The sequence below is a fragment of the Hemicordylus capensis genome, chromosome 2 (assembly GCF_027244095.1).
Source record: "Hemicordylus capensis ecotype Gifberg chromosome 2, rHemCap1.1.pri, whole genome shotgun sequence".
Taxonomy (NCBI): Eukaryota; Metazoa; Chordata; class Lepidosauria; order Squamata; family Cordylidae; genus Hemicordylus; species Hemicordylus capensis.
Window position 1 is genome coordinate 91,337,863 of NC_069658.1, and position 19,126 is coordinate 91,356,988.

A 19,126-nucleotide genomic window follows, 5' to 3' on the forward strand; every position below is an offset into this window, starting at 1 on the left:
GATTGTGTGAGACATTTGTAGTGGGGGAACCCCAGTTTGTTGAGAACAGAGCTCACAGAGAAGACAACTGTTTAAAGTCAGGGACAGGTAAAGTTTTATTTAAAGAAGTTACATCATATGAATACAGAAAGTAGGGGTGTGCACGGAACCATCTGACCCAGTTCAGTTTGAGGCTGGACCAGCCTCGAATGGAACCGGGCCAGTTCGGTCCGGCCCCCATCGAACCCCACCCCCCCGTCTGGTCCCGGACTGGTCCGTGAACTTAAACATTTTTTTTCTAAAAAGTAAAAGTATGTACCTGTAGCCCCTTCGGGGGGGTGTAGCCACTGGGGGGGGGGTCCACGTGGGTTCCCTCTCCCCCCACCGGTCTTCTTCATCATCGCCGTGGCTGGGCAACCGTAGCCTTTTTGGCCCTTTCGGGCCTCCGTAAAAGTGAGCAGCCGCCATTTGGGGCATTTGTGCATGCGTGGCAGACAGTACCGGACCGGAACTGAGGGGGGGGGTTGATGGGGCCGGACCGAACTGGCCTGGTTCCATTCGAGGCTGGTCCATCCCTAACAGAAAGCCCGCACCCTGTACTAGCAAACTCAGAGTGGAAGGAAGAAGAAGAAACAGAGAGAACTCAGAAGAAGGGAGTGGCCTAAAAGTAAGATATTTAGAACAGACACCTAGAAATAAGAGAGAACTTACACTCTATACCTCCAATTCCTAATCTTCCTAGTGGTCAATATTTATTTATTTAACACATTTTAATACCGCCCAAAATGCAAGTTCTCTGGGTGGTTTACAAGACAATGAAAACAACCAATAAAATGATTAACACATTTCAACAATTAAAATTTAAAATGTTAAAACAATTAAAATTTAAAATGTTAAAAGTATTAAAACACAATTAAAACAGGAGTTATTGGTGTTGAGAGTCAAAGACTATGGAGTCACATTTCCAACATTAAGAATCACATTGCACTTGGTTGGGTGCAACAGTGCGTGTACATATCTCTCTCTCTCTCTCTCTCTCTCTCTCTCTCTCTCTCTCTCTCTCTCTCTCTCTTTGAATGTGAGCCCTTTGGGGCCAGGGATCCATCTTATTTATTTATTATTTCTCTGTGTAAACTGCCCTGAGCCATTTTTGGAAGGGCGGTATAGAAATTGAATTAACAACAACAACAACAACAACAACAATAATAATAATAATAATAAATAGATGATACACTGGAACACTTGCAAAAAATACAAGCTACCTGTAGCCAAACATTGGTGGGACCATAAAATTGAAAAAGTTTTTGAAAATGAAGATGTAAAAATATTATGGGACTTCCCACTACAAATAGACAAACTTCTGCTACACAGTACACCAGATATAACTGTAATCGAGAAGAAAGAAAAAACAAGTCAAAATAATCGACATAGCAATAAAAGGGGATAGCAGAATAGAAGAAAAAGAAATCGAAAAAATAACAAAATACAAAGATCTAAAAATTGAAATTGAAAGGCTGTGGCAGAAAAAGACCCAAATAATCCCAGTGGTAATTGGCGCCCTGGGTGCAGTTCCAAAAGACCTTGAAAAGCACCTCAACACCATAGGGGCCACAGAAATCACCATCGGCCAATTACAAAAAGCTACTTTACTGGGAACAGCCTATATTCTGCGACGATATCTATAACCATTGACAATAAAATTCTGGCATCCCAGGTCCTTGGGAAGGACTCGATGTCTGGATAAAACAAACCAGTCAATAACACCTGTCTGACTGTGTAAACAAGAAATAATAATAAAATAATATATGCTCCATGACAGATGAGCATCCATGCTTATGGGTCAGCTTCCCCATGAGCAGCAGAGTCCAGTGCTGACTTATGCATGTAGAAGGTGGCTCTCTAGCTCTGTTCTTTTTACCTACATTCAGCAGCAGCAGCAGTGGATTTGTGTGCAAGGAACTGCTGTTCTCTGAATTCATATTCCCTGCTACATGAGCAAACTAACTCTGGATTCTGTTGAATGTGTTTTCAATTATGATCCAATGCATGGAGTGTTGGGCTGGATTCTGGGAGATCTAGGTTAAAAACAAACAAACCCTCTGCTAAACTGCAGCTAGGTTTTGACAAACTGCAGACTATGGGGCTATTCTCACGATCAGCAAAAAGTGGGCTAGGAGAGCCTAGCCTGATTTTTGCTGATTGTGTAAACCACCCGGCTCGCAGGTGAGCCTGGAGGCTTACAAGCGGCTTGCATGCTTTTGAAGCCCTCCCCAAAGCCCAGGTTTGCGGAGCGAGCACTCTGCAAACCCAGGCTTCTGGATTGTGAGTAGCCACGGTGCAGCTCTGCGCCATGGCTACTCACAAGGAGACCCCGGGAGGGGAGGCGAAAAGCCGCCTCCCAGCTCCGGGGGTCTCACCAGCATGCCCTACGTGCTCGTGCAAGGCATGCTGGAACCAGGGCCACGCGGACCCGGCTCCCCCCAGCCCCTGCCGGCTCCGTCACGGAGCCGGAAATCATGTGGGCAGCCAATTCAGCCACCCAGGGCTCCCTCTGCTTCTCCCGCTTTCGGGCTTCTCCCGCTTTCCCCGCTCACCCCACCAAACCGGGTCTCACTGATCATCAGACCCGGCTCATTGTTTCCTATCTAAATATGGGAATTAAATGAATGAACTAACAAGGATGTTGTGATGATACAAAATAAGTTGCTGTTAAGCACTATGCAAATTACAAGTGTCACAGAAATAATCTATGCATGTAAGTGAGATGTTTTAAAAACAAAATAGTCTGCCTTCATTGAGACTCTGGATTCATGATGTAGATGAAGCATGTAGATGAAGAAATTTACAAGAGCAATAAATGAATGCTAAAACAGAGAAATAATAAATAAGCTATATTTTTATTTAGAGCTTTTGGGTTTATGTCATCATCAAGAATAGGAGGTGGAAGTGCTAGATTTTTTTTTTTTAAGACATTGAGAGTCAAATTGGGAACACTGAGATCAAGAAATTCTCAGGAATGTGACATCTGTCATAAAGGGAGTACATGAAAAATTTAAAATAGTATAAAAATGAATATGACAGTTTAAATATTATCTTCCACATTGAGGCTGCAGAGTGTTACATCTCAGTTTGTAGATCAATTTCTAAAGAATTTGAAATACTTTGTCAAGGAAAGATATGTTTAGCAGGAGAACAGGGATAGATATGCAAAAAGGGTAGAGATGCATGGAAAAGAAAAAATCAGTGAGATCTACAACAGTAGTCCTGTTCACAACATGTTCAATATGTATACAATCTGCACAGTATATACATCATGGGACACATCCCCCGACTGAGCACAGTAGATGTTTTTTACTCCTTTAATATTGGCATATATGCAATGAACTAGGAAGAGAAGCACTAATAAGGGTGTGGGGTGGACTAGGAATGTGCATGAACTGGTGTGGCGCCTCCTTAGAGAAGTGCGGAACTGGCTTGGGCATCGGCAGCAAAACTGGTTTGGTGGGGCAGGGAGTGGTTCCCTTTAAAAGCAGGTAAGCAGGTCCTTACTGCTTCTGCACCACCCCACCACTTTTCCAGGTGTGATGCTCACCCTACAAAAGGCTGTGTTTGGCTGTGGCGTTTCTCCCTGCAGCCTGCACATGGCGTTGGCATGCACATGGCCACCGCAGCTACGTGCGGCCTTTTGTAGAGCGAGTACCACATCCAGAAAAGCTGTGGGGCGGTGCAGGAGTAGGTAAGGCCCTGCTTACCTGCTTTTAAAGGGAACTGCTCCCCGTCCCACCCACAGCATCTTGAGCCTATTCAGGCTTATATCTAGTATTTCAGAAGAATGTGTGTGTGTGTGTGTGTGTGTGTTCATTCCTCTCTGCTGGTGAAGTTTAGATATATTTCCTAGCAAGAAAGAGAATAATGGTTGCACGGAGGAAATGCTTTCAGAAAAAGATCATCTTAGTATGTGTAAGCATTGGGATAATGTAGCTCATTTATGTGAATAAATATTCTGTGTAGAGATTCCAGTCTTCATTAGAGATCACCTTTCTTTTTCAGAATCATAACCTTTATGTTTAAGAAATGGCTGTTGGACCTAGTTTGAAAGAATTTGTTGGTTGACAGGGGATAATTTTAGCGTTAGGGTTTTCACTTCATTTTCTAACATAGTTTCTCATCAACTATCAATTTCACATTATAAATCAATTTGCATCATAATGTCTATGAATAATGTAAACATCTCATTAACTTCAATAGCTAACATTACAATGGCAAAGCACACAAAATATTCTAGCTATGCCGAGGAAACTGACTGTGATACTTCTAGAAAAGGTGCTTTTTTACATATTGTGTTCTTCATACCCTAACAGGAGCCTTTCAGATGTGAAGCGATAGGATCCCTTCTCCAGATATTGTAATGCCCTTACTGCAGATAAAATCTTTCTCTTCTAAGATACTTATGCTTGTTATTGCACAGTGAGGTTTGAGTGTATTCTATGAACTCTCACACCATGATTTGGTGATTACTAAACATGTTAATAATGAAACAGTATGTGCCATTTTATAGAGTTCAGAATTGTAATATGTGTACAGGTGGCCCTCGTCACCTGCAGTTCTGGCAATTTCCTCATATTTGTGGACAGGTTCTAGTTTTTGGTTTTTTTAAAACCCACAGTGTGAAAATAAGCTAAAACTAGCCTAATCACTTTTGCAGAGTGGCCAGAAATGACTTCTGGTGTCATTTCTTGACTTCTGGTGGCAGCTTCTGGCCACCATTTTAGATACTGGAACAATTTTGAGGCTCTTTTTTTTAAAAAAAAAACAACACACTTTTTTTTTTTTTAAGGTGGATTTTGGAAATTTAGGAGAACTTTCTGGAGCCCTGCAGCCTGGTGAACAAGGTATTCTTCTTCCCACTTTTTAGGCATTTTAAGGCCTTTTTTCCAGAAGCAAACCCCCCAAATTCCCAAAGAGTTAAGGTTTTGTTATTTGCCATTTCCATATTCATGCTAATTGGTGGAAATGGAACCCCCGCGAACACAGCTTTCTATGTCCCTGTATAATGCTTTGCACCCATCTAAAAATATAACAAGCAATCCTGGAAAAGTCAAGCACCTTTGCCTTTAGCTTACTCCTATATGGAAAACAGGAAAGCAGCTATTCAAACTGCACAACCTATGTTCATGACTGACCAGCTTCATGATGAATTGGTGGTTTGGTGGAGCCACTGGTTTCCCAAGCACATGCTTAAGCCCATCTTCCAGTGTTTGGAAGAATATACCGACATTGGGAATGATGTGCAAACCTACCAATGTCGGCATATTCTACCCTACTTGTGATCCAGAACACAACATCAGGAACTTACTTCAAATCTGTTACCAAGTTTGGGTGCTGGACTGCAAGAAGGTTGAATATGCCAATATTCATAGGTTCACAGGCCATGCCCAATGTGGGCATATCCTTCTGGAGATTGGAAGTCAGGTTCACATGTGCACTTGGAGAACTGGCAGCTCTGCCAAACTATGAGTTCAACATGACATGTGAAGCCAGCCATTGTGTCTTCATGTGAACTTTGTTGGGGCGGAGTTTTTAGTCCACAATCCAAAGTACTACTTTTAGAGATGCCCAGTCCCATAGACATACCTTTCTTCTTTGGACAGCAGACAGATACCCATATCACAAACTCTTTTTGAAACTTTCTTCAGTTTCAAAAGAGGTTTGCATGTGGTGTGTGTGTGGCGGGGGGGGGCCTGGGTAATAGGCACAGGGGCGTATCTAGAGGTAGGGCAGGCAGGGCACGTGCCCCGGGTGCCACTTGAAGGGGGGTGCCATTTTTCTAAAATAAAAAAAAATAAAATGGCTGCTGAAAACAAAATGGCCACCGCACATGCTCAAATGGCCTCTGTGAGGCCCTAGGCCATGCCAGGCCTCGCAGAGGCCATTTGAGCATATGTAGTCGCCATTTTGTTTTCAGTGGCCATTAAAAAAATTTTTTTAATAAAAAAAATGGCCACCACACATGCTGAAATGGTCCCTGCGAGGCCCTAGAGGCCAGAGAGAGGAGGGGAAACCTTTGCAGACCCCCCCAGCCTTTAGGAAGCCCCCCGAAGGGGCTACAGGTAATTTTTTTAAAATTAATTTTTTTAAAAAAAAGTTAATTATTTTTAATTTTTTTAATTTTTTTAAAAAATGAATATAATATGTCACTGTACACATATTCAGTTTGGCACTATGTACAGAGAATCAGATGGGTGTCAGATGTTTGGACAGGGGGTGCAATTTCAGTGCTTGCCCTAGGCACTATTTTCCCTAGATACGCCTCTGAATAGGCAGGCTGCTGTTTGAGCAAAACAAGTTCTGAAGCTCAGTTGGGTGTGTGGAACTACCTTGTGGGTTTGTGTTTTTTTGTTTTTATTATTATTGTTGTTGTTGTTGTTGTTGAAATCTTAAAAGTAGTATTGTCACAATCTGTGGCTAATTACAGCTGGCCACTACTGTATTTAAAGAATTTTCTCAGTTGAGTTCTAAAGATGAGTGTACCAAATGGTAGACAAGATATTGAAGTCTGGGTGCAGTCATATTCTGCACAATAATTACCACAAGAAATGGAAGTAATTGACCCCTTTGGCTGGCCATGCCTTCAGGCAGTGTAAAGATTTCTTGTACAAACTCAAATGTACTTTGAAGCCTAGGGAGGGTGGCTCAGAACCAAGTGGTAGCATATGGGTGGGTTATATCTGAATCTTGCTTGAAGTGCCATAGAGGTTCTGTGGGTAGATTAATAAGGTATATGTTAGGGCAGCCAATCTTAGATTTTCCATTAGCTCTGCCTTTGCTTTAAAAATGAACTAAAGTGTCAGAGATACAAGAAGGGGCATCTCATCCATCCTTCTGAAGCCTAAGGGAAGCAAGTCAGGCAAATCCTACCAATTCATTCCCTTTTAGCTTTGTATTAACAAAGCAGTCCTCATGGTATTTGAAGGGAGCTGGATAACTGACTGATGGGTACCATTCTGGCAGCAGACCTGAGGTACAGTAGAAAAAAAGGAGGGGGGGGGTCAGAGTGAAAGAACTCACAGGAGGTTTGGATGTAACCTGCAAGGGCTAGGATTGAAAGAGGACATTTTTATTTGCACTCAGCAGCAGCTTCGATGACTGCTGCGCTTTAAACAAAGGGAGAAATTGGAATGGTCGAACAAAAGCGGTAGGTTTTTTCTTTTTGTTCAAGGAAAGTGTGAATCAAAATAGCTGCAGGAAAGAAAGAGGCACAAAGTTGGCATGGAAGAGAACTCCTATGGTGCCTCTCTGTTTAATTTTCGCATATGAGGATCTCAATAAATGAAGTTATAGGTTGGCCAAATTCAAATTGACAAATGCCGTTCCTGAGGGTGGAATATGTTTCTTTTTTATGAGAAAAGAAATGTTGGATTTCTCATTTGCCAAAGAAACATTAATGGGAAAATGAACACAGGACAAGCTCACAATCTGGCAGGATTTCATCTCATTCTCTTGTTGCAGTATGTTAAGTACACAGTGGACTGGGTCTCGCAATCTGTGAGATCCAGTTTTGGGAAGTGAGTGGGAAGAACGGGCTAAGCCCGCTCTCCTCGCTCATGAGTGGGGAGGGAGCCCTGGGTGGCCAGATTGGCCGCCCACATGATGACTGGCTCCGAGATGGAGACGGCGGAGGCTGGGGAGCTCAGGGACCGCGTGGCCCCTGGAAGCCCCAGTATGCCCTGCGCGAGCGCGCAGGGCATACTGGGGAGACCCCCGAGCCGGGAGGCTGCTTTTAAACCTCCCAGCCCCCCCGGCTGTCTACTCATGAGTAGATGTGGTGCGGACCCGTGCCGTGGCTACTCTTGAGCAGATAGCCCGGGTTTGCGGAGTGCTCGCCCCACAAACCAGGGCTAAGGAGTGGGCTACAGGAGCAGGTTAGCCGCTCCAGAACCACCAGGCTTGGCTGCGAGCCCGGTAGTTCTTATGATCACAAAAATCAGGCTAGGATTTTCCAAGCCTAATTTTTGTGATCATAAGAATAGCCCCAGTGTGTGTCATGTTAAGTTTCATACAGTGTGACAGAACAGTAAAATGGAATGCAAAGAATATTAGAATAACATCTAGGCAAAAGGGTTTTTTTAAAAAAAATACCCAGTAGGTGTGTGCATGATTCAATTTTTTTCTGTTTTGATTTGTACCCAAATTGAAACACCCCAAGTTTGTTTTGAATCCAAATCTGACCCCCCCACCCTGAATCACCCCTGATTCAATTTGTACCTGAATTTTCCTGAATCTGAATTGATTTGGATTTTTAAAAAAGGGTCCCGGGGCAAAAAGAGTGGGAGGTGGGTTGTAGTGCCCAATGGGTGGAAGCTACCACCCAAATTTCAAAGAAAGTGGGCAACCACCCAAATTTCAAATTTCAAAGAAAGTGGGCAAAGGGCTGTTTTTTAAAATGAATTTTTGAAATTTAGACGTCTTTAAGATTTTCCCATAGGGAATAATGGGGATTCCAGTAAACATATAGCTTCACATCGGGGGCACCAGGGTGGCCCAGAGTAGAGTGTGGTGGGTGTTAGTGCCCAATGGGTGCAAGGAAGCTACCACCCATATTTCAAAGGAATTGGGCAAAGGGATGATTTTTTAGGAATTGTTGAAATTCATGTGTCTAAGATTTCCCCTCATAAAAATAATGGAGGTTTCAGCATCCCCATAACTCCACTTGGGGGTGCACTGGAGTGGCCCAGAGTGAGTGGTGGTGTAGTGCACATAGGGTGCCAACCACCCCCAAGGTTTGCTAACCCATGGGGTACTGGGTTTTGTTATTTCTGAGGTGTTCTGAGTGTAGATTATCTGGTAGCAAATGAGAGTAGATTCATTGTTTGTCACTGAAAATCTCATATGTGAGAATCTACACTCAGGAGAATCTATACTTTGAACAGCTCAGAAACAACAAAACCCTGTACCCCATGGGTTAGCAACCCATGGGGGTGATTGGCACCCTATGTACACTACACCACCACTCGCTCTGGGCCACCCCAGTGCCCCCCAAGTGCAGTTATGGGGCTGCTAAAACCCCCATTATTCCCTATGGTGAAAAATCTTAAAGACATGTAAACTTCAACAATCCCTAAAAAACTAGCCCTTTCCCAATTCCTTTGAAATCTGGGTTGTGGCAGGCATCCATTGGGGCAATACCATCCAACCAACTCTTCTGCCCCTGAAGCCCCCTTTCTGCCTCAAATCTGCCCCAAAGAACATTAACAGCACACATCATCAGCAACTGCTGAGCTTTGCAAAGAACCAGGTTTCCAAAGCAAGCATGATATCACAGATGCAGCAGACTAGGGCCAACAACAGCAGCAAATGTGCCCTGCCTTCCCTCCCCCAAGCATTTTTCATCCACAAGCAACAGAGACACATCAACATCTGTGGCCACAAAAGCAAGTTAAGTAAGGATGCAAAACAACATTCTGCCAGTGGAACAGCGAGGCTTGCCCCCGCTCTTGCCTACACAAGTTGAAGAAATGATGACGACAGCAACAATTTTTTGGCACATTTCTTTGACATTTCTGCATTGGATCGGAGCCTGTGGCACCAGCACAACCTATTGTAGATGTAAGCAATCTTTGAATAAAAATGCTGATGATGCTACAACTCACAATATGACCCAATCTTCATTGCAAACAAGTTCACACACACAGAGAGAACCTGTCCTTTGCCCACCCATGAGGTCCCTCGAAACATAGGCACAACAACAAACCAAGGCATTTAAATTGCAATGCATATATACTGCTAGACTTGAGATTATGTAGGGGCAGGGGGACAAAAAACAATAGCATACCTGTGCATGCGTGCTCTGCGAAAGGGTTAGTGGGTTTAGGGATAAAATTTTGGCCATCAGAATACTTTGTGCTCTCTAAGTCTGCATGAGACAGACATTTATGAGGGCACCAGCAGCAAGCTCATCCTTGGCTAGGCTACAGCTGGGTGGTGGGTAGGTAGGTGGGTGCATGTGCGTATGTGCTGCTGCTTCAGTCACAGTCCTTCCATGGGTGGAAAAAAGCAAAGCAAAGTCTCAGACAACAAACATTAAAGAGGCAAATGGAAGCAAGCTACATTACAAAACAGAAATGGATGAACAACAACTCAGCATCATATATGTATTAGCACATTGACATTCATCATTTTCATTTCTGCATCAGTTCAAAATAGTCAATGAAAGCAATTCTTTCATATCAGCTCAGTCAGCATGCATCTTCCAAAACCCTCCCTCCTGCCCCCCCCCACCAGCCACAATCTGTGGATGGGTGCTGGTGGTGGTGCTGTTTTCTTTAAGGCTGAAGTTGGGGTGGGTGGTGCTGGAATGCCCACTCACTTACTCAGTGGTGCCTGCCTGTAGGGGCTGCTGGGCAGTAGAACAGAGATAGATATACAGGCTATAGGGGTGTGCATGGAACCGCCACACTGCGGTCCGGCACTGGGGTGGGGGGTAGCTTTAAGAGCGGCGGGAGGGTTTACTTACCCCTCCCGCCGCTTTACCGCTCTGGCACCGTAATCTTAAGAGTAATTGGGGTGGTAGGATACCTCCCTTCCCCGCTGCTGCCTTGCAAACCTCCCAGGAGTGCTTTGCGTGCGCATGTCATGCGCACGCTTCACATCTCTAACGTGCACAGACACATGCGCAAAGCACTCCTGGGAGGTTTGCAGAGCAGCAGCGGGGAAGGGGTGGCAGGGAGGTATCCTGCCGCCCCAATTACTCTTAAGATTACGGTGCCAGAGCGGGAAAGCGGTGGGAGGGGTAAGTAAACCCTCCCACCGCTCTTAAAGCTACCCCCACCCCCAAACCTAACCACCAAGGTCCGGACCGGTCCGGACCAGTCCGGAGGCCTTTACAATGGCCTCTGGACCGGTCCAGGCCCATCCCTAACAGGCTAGGGATTCAGGGAATTTATTTGTAACCTGAATCAGATACAAATAGGAGGGAACAATGTGTCAATAACTACTGGGAGGACAGATGGATAGATACAATGTCAATAACAAACAACAGCAGATACAATGTAACTAGGGATTGTGGGCACACAGGTACAATTAGGTAACTAAAAATATCTTGGCTAGGCTAGATCAGCACCACAGAGAATAGGCAGAGAATAATATACCACTGCTCTATAAAATGGGCACAGAGGACCACTGGGTGGATGGACGGGGCAGGCTTCTGTTTTTTAAAAACACAAAAAGTGTGTGCCCACGGCTGAGCTTAGGCTGCTGGGCAGAGAATAGCAATATTAATACTATATATTAGGGCACTGGAGGACAGACTTCTTTAAGAAAAATGCAAAAAATTATTTGGAAGGGGAAAAAGAGATTTTTTTTAAACCACAAGGCTACGCTATCCTCTAACCACTTAGCTAGCTAACAGGGATCCCTATTTAAACTCTAAAGCTAAACAGAACCCCTATTTAAACTTATTCTAAACAGCACACAACTTTTTTAATTCAGTTGCAAACTAAAACCTCCCTCCAAACAGATTCAACCCCAGGATGGCACAAGTAGCAGGCTGGCAGCAAGGCAGAACAATGGAGAGACGGGGGGAGGGGGAGGGAGGGAGGGAGATGGAATTATCTTCTCTCCCAATTCTCTTTTCCTCAAAAAATAGACCCACCTGGCATTGCAGAGAAGCAAGGTAAGGCTATGTGGGTTGTTGGCAGTGCTCCCTGAGGTCAAAGAGCTGGCAGGACAGCCAGAAGAAGAGACTGCTATTAAATTTCTGACTACCCTTCCCCTGGAACGGCCTGCTGACCTGCCAACATTACTTTTTCTATTCCCTACCACCACATAGATAGCTGCCCCATAGGTAATGAAGGCACTCCCTTTCTCCCCAGATGAACCCAAACACGTTACAAAAACTTCAACCGAATGCCAAAACAGCTTAAAACTGATTATACAGAAGCCCTCATCTCTCCCCTGAAGTGGCTCCCCCAGTGGGTGACCCCCTTTGGTGTTTCCTCTTCGGTGATGACCCTGCCAGTGGTGGGCCCCGCTGCCATAGGCAGCATTCCTATAAAACCTAAAAGCTGAGCAGATGACCCAAGGAACTGCTGAGTCACTCAAGGGCTAGTCCCAATCCTGGACAAACTCCCCACACACTCCCCACAGATGCTGCCTAGAGGCAGCAACTCCACAGGGGAAGCAGGAGTAGGCAGGCAACAGCAGAAGGAGCCCCCAGCACCCACCTGTTCTCCCACCCCAGGTAGCACTGGGTGGGAAACAGATGGACTTCTCCCTCTCCTCTGCTGGGCTTCTACTTTGTAAGAATGTCTGCCACCACCTTCCCTGTGGCACAGTATTTTAGCTGGATCAAATATTTGTCTCTCACAAGTCTCTCACAATTGAAGCTATTCACACATGCAGAAAAGAGGGTAACCCCCTTCATACAGCTGTAACCCTATTTCAAGCCACACAGCAAACACACGAACAGTCCGTGAAGCCTCAGGAGCAACATGCTACACTGACGATCAGTTTTACAGGGTTTCCTTCAAGGCAGTCAGCCAGAGCATGCAAAGTTGGTCCTCCAGCCCTGCCCCTAGCAGCAGCAGCCCTCTGAATGGCCAGAGAGGATCAAGTAACCCAAGCTGACCACTCAAAGGGCTCCAAGCTGCAGTCTCGCTTTGCAGCTCCGTGATTGGTAACCTTAATTAACCCTTTCCCGGGAACTGCAGCAATGGCAGGCACTGAACTTTGCAGGCCCAAAAGCCTCTGCTCACAAGGCAGGGATGAAGGAGAGAAGAGAGGGACACAGCAGATGCCCCCCTAATTCCCAATCACACTCCCACATCTGCTGCCTGCAGTAGCAGAGTCAATGGCAGGTTAGAGCAGTTGCTAGATGCCCCCACAAGTAGCCCAGGCACAAGGCACACTCCCCTCACCTCCCCATATGCTCAATCTGTAGGCATGCAGGGCTGGGCCACCCTACCCATTAAAGCTGGTTTGGGTTTGGGAAGGCAGAAGGGGGAACCTACCCCTCACCCCTTGACGCTCCCCGCAGCTGTGGTCTCCATGGCACCCGCCCCCTGAATCCCACTGTATAGCATGTGCAGAGGGTAAAAGGGGTATCCCCTGCCCCCCCACTGCCGCCCTCACCAAGTGGCAACTCTGCCAAGCCATCAATCCGCCACTGCCAACCCCTGCCAGCCAGCCTCCCAAATAACAGGCCAGTCAATCTGCAACCCACATGAGCACTGGGAGGGGGTAGGCAACCTCCTCTGCTTGCTAAACCTGGGCTTAGAGGTGGGGCTGGGAACTGTGTGACCCTGTTTGAGGGCTTGCCAAGGATTCACACGGGAGTGCTAACCCCGCCTTCAGACCTCAAGCCCTGTTTTTGCTGGTCATGAGAATAACTTCATTTAGTGTCAATATGTTTGCTCCTTTGTGTGTTTTGTCACTTTGTGAGAGGAGAATTCATCTCTGGTTATCCTCAAACATGGTAATTGGTGTTGGTCCAGTTATCTCAAAGTCCAGTAGGAGTCTATGCAACCATACAACCCTCTTGACAAGCTTGTGCTGCGGATACATATTTAGCATCAGTTGAAGAGAGGGAGACAATGGACTGTTTCTTACTCCTCCAAGAAATCACTCCTCCTCCATAAAGGAATATATTCCACTGGTTGGTTTTCTATCCTCTCTGTTCTCAGCCCAGTTGGCATCCATATGACTTACCAGTCTGGGTTCTTTACTGGCAGCTAGCAACTACTCTAAATCTGCTGTGTCTTTAGATATTGTCCAGTCCTTTTAATTGCAGCCCAGTCTCTCTTTGTTAGTGAGTTCATTCTTCTGCACAATATGATTTATTTTATTTTGTTTTACATTTTATATCCCACTCTTCCTCCAAGGAGCCCAGAGCGGTGTACTACATACTTAGGTTTCTCCTCACAACAACCCTGTGAAATAGGTTAGGCTGGGAAAGAAGTAACTGGCCCAGAGTCACCCAGCTAGTATCATGGCTGAATGGGGATTTGAACTCAGGTCTCCCTGGTCCTAGTCCAGCACTCTAACCACTACACCACGCTGGCTCCTGTAATGTGATGTAATCCTTTGATGACGACTGCTGTAAAGTCTGGTCATGAAACATTTCATATTTAACTCTATGAGGTCATTAACACAATCGAAAACTGTGTTCTACCTGGGTTTGGGAACTGTGTGTACTCCCAATTTTTGATTGTGTGGAAGCAAGGTTAGAGGAAAACCTGGGTAGCTTTTTCTCCTACCTTGCTTCCACACAATCACTTCTACCCAGGTTTTCCTCGAACCTTGCTTCCACACAATCAAAAATTGGGAGTACACACAGTTCCCAAACCCAGGTAGAACACAGTTTTCGATTGTGTGAATGACCTCTATATCTCTATTATCTACCTACCTAGCTAGCAACTTTCCAATTCCCATTCTGTATTTGTTAGTATTTTCCAATGGTTCACTGCATTCTCTTTCTCCCAGAAATCCCACTACCATTGGGTTGTTTAGTTTATTTGCTTCTGTCAAGCCAAGACATTTAATTAAGTCTACAATCTTTTGTTTTTTTATTTAGAGTAAAACTCCCATCTTCTCACCTTTTTACTTGAATTCTTAGATAATAGGCAATTTCCCCCAGATCTTTGATTTTGAACTCTCTACTTAAACTTTTCACTAACTCATCAGGATCTTTCTTGATTGCACACTATTAGGTTATCCAGGAATATGAGGATGTCTGTCCACCTACCATCTCTGAGCCTTGTATATAAGCAGGGATCAGCTTTTTCTTGTTTGAATCCTCCCCTTAGAAGCAGTTGGTTTCTGTTTTCATTCTAAGCTCTGGCAGCTTGTTTTCGTCCATATACAGGTGAAACTCGGAAAATTAGAATATCGTGCAAAAGTCTATTAATTTCAGTAATGCAAATTAAATGGTGAAACTGATATATGAGACAGACGCATTACATGCAAAGCGAGATAAGTCAAGCCTTAATTTGTTATAATTGTGATGATCATGGTGTATAGCTCATGAAAACCCCAAATCCACAATCCCAGAAAATTAGAATATTACATGGAACCAAGAAGACAAGGATTGTAGAATAGAACAATATCGGACCTCTGAAAAGTATAAGCATGCATATGTATTCAGTACTTGGTTTGGGCCCCTTTTGCAGCAATTACTGCCTCAATGCGGCGTGGCATGGATGCTGTCAGCCTGTGGCACTGATGAGGTGTTATGGAAGACCAGGATGCTTCATTAGCGGCCTTCAGCTCTTCTGCATTGTTTGGTCTCATGTCTCTCATCCTTCTCTTGGCAATGCCCCATAGATTCTCTATGGGGTCAGGTCAGGCGAGTTTGCTGGCCAATCAAGCACAGTACACTGTATACTTTTCAGAGGTCCGATATTGTTGCCTGATAGGGCACCTGGATAGGGGCAAAAAAGCCTGATGGATGACCTTTACCGGGGAATCGACAGAGGGAGTGTGACTCTCTTGGTCCTCCTGGATCTCTCAGTGGCGTTCAATACCATCGACCATGGTATCCTTCCGGATTGCTTGGGGGAGTTGGGAATACGGGCTCTGCTCTGCAGTGGTTCCGTTCCTATCTCTCGGGTAGATCCCAGATGGTGGAGCTCGGTGACAGTCGCTCCTCAAAGCAGGAGCTGTTATATGGAGTCCCTCAGGGCTCCATTCTGACACCAATGCTTTTTAATATCTACATGAAACCGCTGGGTGTGGTCATCAGGAGATTTGGTACTGGATGTTATCAGTATGCTGATGACACCCAAATCTACTTCTCCCTTTCATCTTCAGGAAATGGCACTCGTCTTCAGGAAATGGTCACTCTCTACAGGCAGTAATGGGCTGGATGAAGGATAACAAATTAAAGCTGAATCCAAGCAAGACAGAGGTGCTCATTGTGGGGGCTCAGAATCTGAGGAGTGAGTTAGATCTTTCTGCGCTGGATGGGGTTACACTCCCCCAGAAGGAGCAGGTGCACAGTTTGGGAGTACTCCTGGACCCAGGCCTCACCCTGCTTCCTCAGGTGGAGGCCATGGCCAAGAGTGCTTTCTATCAGCTTCGGCTGATTCGACAGCTGCGCCCATTCCTTGAGGAGGATGACCTCAAAACAGTGGTGCACCAGCTGGTAACCTCTTGGCTCAACTACTGCAATGTGCTCTACGTGGGGCTGCCTTTGTACATAGTTCAGAAACTTCAGTTCGTTCTGAATGCAGCAGCCAGATTGGTCTCTGAGGCCACCTGGAGAGACCATATTACACCTATTTTTAAACAATTGCACTGGCTACCGATATGTTTCAGGGGAAAATACAAAGTGCTGGTTATTACCTTTAAAGTCCTGAATGGCTTAGGCCTGAGTTACCTTAGAGAGCGCCTTCTTCTGTGTGATCCCCACCACACATTAAGGTCATCTGAGGAGGTTCATCTCCATTTACCACCAGCTCGTCTGGTGGCGATGCAGAGGCAGGCCTTCTCTATAGCTGCTCCGTAGCTGTGGAATGCACTCCCTGAGGAAATCCCCAGTTTGAATTCTCTATTAGCCTTCAGGAGAACCCTTAAAATGTATTTGTTTGGCCTGGCTTTCCAGGTTTTTAAAATCTGTTTTAATATTCTAACCTGATTTTGGGGCTGTTAATCACTGTAATTGTTTAATTGTTTTAAAATGTTTTTAAACTGTTAATTGCTATATTGTTTTTCATTTGTTTTAGCTCTTTATTGTTTTAGTGGTTTGTTTTAATTGTAAACCACCCTGAGCCATTTTGGAAGAGTGGTATATAAATGATTTTTTTGATAATGTATTTTTAAAAATCAACACTTTTTTGAGTCATCATTTGTTTTCAAGCATGATTTTCAATATGTTTGAAGGGTTGATTAACATAACATTTTTGGAAATTATTATTTATATATTTACACAACATGTACCCACCACTGCCAGTGATAGTCTTGTATTATTATGGAGCTGTGTTACTTTTAGGTGTGTGTTCCGTGCCCACACCAGGCCCCCAAATGCTGAGAGGTGGGAAGAGATAGGGCCTTGTGGTCAGTATCGGGTTTCTTATGTGGGCATGGAGAGGGGTTTGTATAGATGTTTGGCCAGTCACAGCACTAGTAGTGGGCACGCTGCGTCTTGGCTGGCACGGCTCAGCATCTGTCATGTCAGCTCAAATCGAGGTGGAAGGGAGGGTAGGGATGAGCAGGGGATGAACCAGGCAGGTGACTAACCATGGGGTGACCAAGGTAATCACTCACCCAGCTCAACCTCCAGCTCGGGGTAGCCCAGCAAGGGGAGGTTGGCCTTAAGGAAGACCAACTGCTCCACCAGATCAGTGTCCAACCATGAGCGATAGGGTGTCACCACGTCCCCAGCATGTGAAAACACCCACTGGCTCTGGACACTGGTTGGCGAGCAGGAGAAGAGGTGCACAGTAACCACCGCCAGGTCTGGACAGTGCTCCTGAACATGGTGCTCGTGTTGCTCAGACATAGTAAAGGTGGGATACTGTAGGAGAAAGGCCGGAAAGGGGGGGGGGAATAGTTTGGGAGAAGGGGGAGGGGCAAAAAACCCAATTAATTGGGAGGTGAGAGGGAATTTTTAGGAAAAAAGCCAATGGGGGGGAGGGAAGAGTTTGAGCCGGGGGGGAGGCCAATTGAGGTGAGGTGAGGGGAACCTTTTGGTCTAGGTTTATTTATTATTTATTTATTATTTATTTATTTTTTACATTTATATCCCGCTCTTCCTCCAAGGAGCCCAGAGCGGTGTACTACATACTTGAGTTTCTCTTTCACAACAACCCTGTGAAGTAGGTTAGGCTGAGAGGGAAGTGACTGGCCCAGAGTCACCCAGCTAGTATTATGGCTGAATGAATTATGGTTTAGAAAGCCAATTGGGGAGGGGGTGTTAAAATTTAAATAAAGGGGGGTGCCCTGGGTGGGTGGGTGGGTGGGTGGGTGGCACAGGCAAATGGAGTAGTTGTGAGGGGAAAAGTTTTTTTTTATTATGGGGAAAATAGAATGGGGAGTGGGATTTAGACACAGCACCTACTGAGGAGGGATGGAGTCAAAGCTTGGTGAACCTGAAAATCAAACGAAACCCTTCTTTAGTGAACAGTGTTGTTTAAGATTGGGGGGGGGGCAATTTTAAAAGACTCATTTAACAAAACCCACCCACTCCACCCAAAGCAAGCAAGCAATACATACAATAGGAGGAATATAGCAGCAGGCCCTAGGTGGCAGAGAGAGGGGGTGAGTGGGGGTGATGTAGCAGGGAGTGGGGGTGTTAGGAGGAAGGGGGCAGCAGGCCCAAGAGGGCAGAGTGAGGGGGTGAATGGGGGGAATCTAGCTGGGAGGAGGGGTTTCAGAAGGAAGGGGGCAGCAGGCCCAAGGTCCACACGGGGGGGGTGAGTGGGGGAAGAATCTGGATGGGAGGGGAAGCTGGCAGAGGAGGAGCAGGATGAGGGGGTACCAGGTCCCAAGGGGCACAAAATCAACAAGTCAACAACAAAAACCAGGAATGACCAGAAAAAGTGAAAAAACCAGGAAATAATGGACAACAGAGAAAACAAACTCTTCAATAATGTTAATAAGAAATCAATCAAATCAGAGCACACACTCAGCAGAAATTAATATATATATTTTTAAAAAAACCAAAATTCTTCAAAACCAACCCAGGCAGGCAGGCAGGCAGGCACAGACTAGGAAGGAGGGTGGCAGTGTGTGTGTGTGTGGGGGGGGAATCTGGATGGGAGAGGGGAGGGCAGGAGGAAGGGGGCAGCAGGCCCAGAAGGGGCACACAAAAATCAATAATTAAATCCACACAGCAATAAATATATAACAGCAAGCAATAATCAGGAATCAGCAATAATCAAGAAAAATAAACCCAGCAGAAGAAAAATCAATCAAATGCAAAGCACAAACAGAGAGGGAGGGGGTTCCAGAGGGGCAGATGGCACCGGAGGAGGTCAGGGGAGACCAGGCCAGGCTGCAGGGCCTAGGCTCCAGGTCAGCCAGGGACTGGCCTGGGTGGGATGGGATCAGGCAGGGATGGGATGGCAGGGAGGGAGGCAGGAACAACAAGAATTTCAAAAAAGCACACTAATAAAACAATATCAAAGCAAAAATAAATCAGCAGGAAAAGAGA